A 4,149-nucleotide genomic window follows, 5' to 3' on the forward strand; every position below is an offset into this window, starting at 1 on the left:
GTTCCTTTCCGGTGTCAAGCTCCTTAAAAAATGAAACTAGGTTTGGTGGAGCATAGTTCCTTTCTAGTGTCAAGCTCCTTAAAAAATGAAACTAGGCTTGGTTGGAGCATAGTTCCTGATCTTCTGTCAAGCTCGTTAAAAAATGAAACAAGGGTTATGAAGATAGTTCTTTTACTGTGTCAACCTCATTAAAAAATGAAACAACTCCCTTTCCAAATCAAGTCTTTTGATTAAGATCTCGTAAAATACAAGTCGATTCTTTCATCGATCTCGAGAGTGAAGCTTCATTCCATCCACTTGAATGCAATGAAGCTTGGGGGGCATGTACCTCCTCCTGCGCCATTGCACTGGGGGCATGCGAACTTATAACAAGCATAGTTTTTCGTTTCAAGCTTGTGTAAACATGAAAATGAATCCAAGCAAAGTTCTCCATGGTTCAAGCTTGTGTAAAAATGAACCCATACCCATTTTACATCTCGTGATTGCTGTCTTTATCTGCTAAATTCTGCTAGATGAGCCTTGGTTGTTTTCATTCCATCGCCACCATCTCTTTGGCCAATCATATGCTCTCACTTGGTTGTTTTTCCTTCCCTGAGGAACCGCAACAATGAGTGGTTTTATTAGCCAGCCTCTCGACCATTACATGTTTTGAGCAGTTCCACCATTGCCGGAACTAGTTGCTACCCTTTATACCACTTGTTCCTCTAGGACGAGTCGCCTTTAAGCTCTTTTCTGACTCGCTAAACATGAAAGGATCGCCGGGTTACCCCTCTTGACTCGTTAAATATAAATAAGAGGCGGTCGTCTTTAAACTCTTTTCTAACCGTGTAAAAAACGAAAAGATCGTCGGACCCTTGTCATTTCAGGTTCGTTAACGGTCACGAAGCGATGTGGTTTCGATCACTTTTTTACTTTTTCAGGTTGAAATCACTACTCATGAAAAGTACTCCTCGATCGTAATGGTCGAGCGGTTCTTTCGAGCATTGTTTTATACTTTTTCGGGCTCGAGAGACACAACTTTATGAAAAAGGACACCCCTGGAGTTTTCTTTTCTGTTGTCTTTTCAAACTCTCTAAACATGAAAAGACGCCAAGTTCTTCCTTTGTCAGACTCGTTAAAACTTAATGACATCGGATTCTGTCATAATGACACCTTGCAAGCATATGCTATCCCCGTCAAGCTTGTCATCAAAAATAACTGGGGTACTCGCCAGAAATGGTGGGGAAATGGAACCATAATTATTGTCGTGTCAGCAGTATGTCGCTCTTGAACATGGCACTAGTCTACATTCGTGTTTGGGTGGGAACATCTCATCTTGTTTTACACTAGCCTCTGTGGGTTTGGGTTATCCTATTTGACCGCTCATTTTCTCATTGCCTTGTCACCATGACCTCTGCTCATTTGATGTCAAATACTGCCAAGTCCACTGTCGTGCCGCCGATATGTTCAAGAGAAGTTGACCTCTGCAGAATTACAACCTCCTTTTGATGCCTCACATAATTCTGATTCACCACAACATTCTTCCTCTGTCTCGTGTCACTGATGTGGGAAACACTATAGCCCACCTTTGATCAAGGTCACTTCCTGTCGACTTCAACTCATTATCCAGGAAGTTGATCTAGAGACTCCTTTTCAGTGCCTTGGAGCCTGCATGCCTCAATGGCAGGTTCTTCGTGTTCGACGAGAGGTTTTCATCATTGGCCTCCGATCGAATGATTATGCGGGTGTTCGACGCCAGCTCACTTATTCGCACGCCGTAGATTGTACCTATAGTACCTTGAGGGCCATTGTCATTATTGGTGGTACCTCTCGCGTCTGTTAACAGTTTTCATCATTGGCTGGTAATCAGACGATGTTCATGCATGTTCGACTTCAACTCATGTATTCGTATGCCTAAACTTGTACTCTGTTCGGGACGAGATGGAGCGCAAGACCCTGGATTTTGTTTGTTGGAATCCAGGCTACGATTTGTGGCTTATTATGATCATTACATGACTCATTCACTGGATGGCTGCGACCATGCCTGAGTCTATTTATTGAACCTCACTAGATGGCTGCGTCCATACCTTGGATCTAGATTATTATGTACTCTATTATGGATGGTTGCGCCCATACCACATATATCATGTACTTGAGATATCAGTTGTACTTCTTTTCGCAGGTTCTCCGGCGGCCGTGTTTTCAGTCACGCATGTTCTTGTAAAGCATTTCACCCCTCTCTCTCTCAGGCCTCATGCTTTAGGGGGCATCTGTTACACAGTAATTTGTCACCGTCCCTGTTACCCCTCACCCGCACACTGGAGGACTCATTCCGGGACCTGTGAGAAGTGACATGACCTGAAACCACTTGCATCATATTCCTCTAAGTATGAGCTTCATTTGCCCTGAAGACATCTCCTGCAAAATATCCATGAAAACAACTCTTTTTGCATTAGCGCGGGTCCACAGTTCACTGCCCGCGCCAATGAGGGAAATCCTCTAAAGAGGGCACGCCATTGGCGCTCTGTCTCAAAGTCGCACTCGCGCCAACCGAATTGAGTAAAGTTTTCAACGAACAAGCTTCCGAAGGTTCTCCTTAACCCATTCACCAACTGAATCTATGTTGAGCTAGGATGGTTTGGCTTCGAATCTCCATAGAAGGGAAGTGGTTTGCCACCTTTCATGGAAGTTTCCAAGTGATAAAGCCAATCCCATGAATAATGTGGTTGATCCTATCTCTTTCCTCTCTATCTATAAAAGCTTGCCTCTATGCCTTGAGCAAGCTAGTAGTCAGTAGTTCCAGCATAGTGATAGAGAATACCAGGAGTTCAAGAGTTTGAAGCTGTAAGAGCCTTCTTTGCACCCATAAGGCCAAATCCAAGTAAGGAGATTCTTGTCACCCAAAGAGAGAGAGGCTTGTTCCCATCCCGACAAGCTTTGCAAGACTTGTGTAGCTGACTACCCAACCAAAGGAGGATTTGACGTCAGAACAATGGTTGTATTCTTCTTTGTTATTTATCAATAATAGATGACTATCATTATGGTTCCACTCTCATTGTCTTATGTTTGATGTTGAGTTATATCTTTTCTGACTGATATATAATTGCATCTACTAGATTTTATGCTTGTATTCGTGTTATTCTTTGCATGTGCAGGTGTCCAATCACGGAGATCGTGGGGATCGTGACCGGCCGAGGCAAAGGAACGAGAGAGACGTCTCTTCTACGAACATTAGCGTTGGAATCCAAGTAGGTTCTCACCATCCACTTTTTATTTGCAATTAGGAACTTGCGTGATAGCATTGTGTGATTGTTGCTAGACCCGGTCTGGGCTAGTAGGGATCGTCTCTGTCCGCAGAGAGGATTTACCTCCACAACAAGGTGTGACAGAAATAGGGTTTTGAGATTGAAACAAAAGTCAAACAAACTATTGTAATCGAATCGAGAGGGCCAAGACTCTGTAATTTCCATTTTGTTGAATAATTGATTGAAGTGTGGTGTGGACACACTGTTCTGGTGCAGGAATTCATTTTTCTTTGTGTATCGGCGTTCTGGACCTTAATCGGGTGTTCTTCTCTGTTTATGTGCTTTATTGGTAAAATCATAGTCGATTAGCGTTAAGAGTTAACACTGAGATTTAGTGCTAAACCCTTGGTTAAACGTCTTTCCTTAGGTTCCGTATCGATTAGCGTTAAGAGTTAAAACTGAGAGTTAGCGCTAAATCCTTGGTTAAACGTCTTTCCTTAGGTTCTATATCGATTAATGTTAAGAGTTAACACTAAGATTTAGCGATAAACCCTTGGTTAAACGTCTTTCCTTAGGTTCCGTATCAATTAGCATTGAGAGTTAACACTGACAGTTGGCATTAAACCCTTGGTTCAACATCTTTCTTTAAGTTTTGTATCGATTAGCGTTAAGATCTAACCTTGAGATTAAGCACTAAACCCTTAGTTAAACGTCTTTTCCTTCAGTTCCGTATTGAGCACATGGGCGGTTTTCTAAGGATGGTAAGTGGTATCTCGTGCGCCCTAAAGGTGGGAAGTAGTATTCAAAAATTTCACGTGATTACCCTTAGTGGGTGACACGTAGCATAAGAAAACAACTTTTCTCGTGTGCTTTCGAAGTATTAACGGTCATGTAAGATTTCGCGCGAGATTGTGCGACAGCCGTT

Source organism: Pinus tabuliformis, chromosome 8, assembly GCF_031772625.1.
Source record: "Pinus tabuliformis cultivar Carrire ecotype Pingquan chromosome 8, CPIR1, whole genome shotgun sequence".
In the NCBI taxonomy this organism is placed as follows: domain Eukaryota; kingdom Viridiplantae; phylum Streptophyta; class Pinopsida; order Pinales; family Pinaceae; genus Pinus; species Pinus tabuliformis.